Below are 1250 nucleotides of genomic sequence, written 5' to 3' on the forward strand. Positions count from 1 at the left end.
ATGATTATGGGAACACCTCTTGCGGGGGGAGGGAGAAAAGGTAGGAGGGGGCTCAGGACTTCAGGACAGGCCTCCGACAGAAAGGGATGGACTGTGAAACATGCCTGGGAAGTGTGACCAGGTTTCCTGGCTCTTCCCCCAGACACTTGTGGATTGAAGGCTGACCCCAGGCAGGCGGAGCTGGGGTGATAAAAGGCGTGGGGAAGGTGCTAATGCCTCGAGGAAGAGGACAATCCCAGGACAGGATGTGTGTGGGAGTAAGAACCTTAAAATGCTAATGGGTCCCTAGGTGGAGAGCAGCCCCGCGAGAGTCCAGTAGAAGGTCTTGCCTGCTGCTGGCCGTGCAGAAGGAAACGAGGACTCAGTATTTGTGTATTGTGGTGAGGGCAGATCCTGGTCTCCCGCTTCCAGGAGCCCCAGGTGTTTTCTGGAGCCGTCTCTCCAGGGCTGTGCTGGTGCAGGGGAGGGGCGAGCACCTGGGGGAGGCGGGGAGTCACAGCAGAGCATCAGGGATGCGTGATGACAGCCAAACCCCAACAGAGATGCACCCCCCCCAGTTCCTCTCTCCCTCCCCAAATCTGAGGTGCTGAGAGCTGCAGCTCTGAGCCCACCCCTTGCCAGCCTGAGCCCTGACCACCTACTGTCAGGCCATGGGGAACATGGGTCCTGGAGCTGCCTTAGCTCTGCAGGCTGTGTATGTGTGGAGGATGGACTGTCCCTCCACCAGTGTACAGTGTGGCCATTGTGATGGGGGCAAGGGGTGGGAGGCTCAGCAGTTATGCTGACGTTCAGTCTGGGCCCTGAGTGCGGCCTGGAGCTGGCCTAGCACCAGAAAGACTGGGTGACCGTGTGGGGCTCTGGCAGCCCCAGGGATTGGTCTGTTTCTTCTGAGTCTCCTTTGCTCCAGGCTTCATCCAGGCTGCCCTGTCTCATCTTACCTCATCGTGTCCAGTCCTGTCCCTTCAAGTCCCATCCAGTCGTCTCTTCTCTTCTGAGGTTTATCAACCACTCAGGTTTCTCCACCAGCCTGCATGAAACTGGTGAGGACATCTTGGTCTCCCTGCATCTGCTCACCCTTTGGAGGCCCGAGGAACCCACTTTCTGGCTCCTTGAAGATGAAGGTCGGACCTAAGCCTGTGGTGATCTCACTTTGGAGATGCAGCCGCTCTGCCACTCTCCTTCTCTTCATCTTCCTTCCCTTCCTCCACCCCTTCTTCTCTTTCAGAATTAACCATGCAGAAGGTCTATTT

This window comes from Delphinus delphis, chromosome 12 (assembly GCF_949987515.2).
Source record: "Delphinus delphis chromosome 12, mDelDel1.2, whole genome shotgun sequence".
Classification (NCBI taxonomy): Eukaryota; Metazoa; Chordata; class Mammalia; order Artiodactyla; family Delphinidae; genus Delphinus; species Delphinus delphis.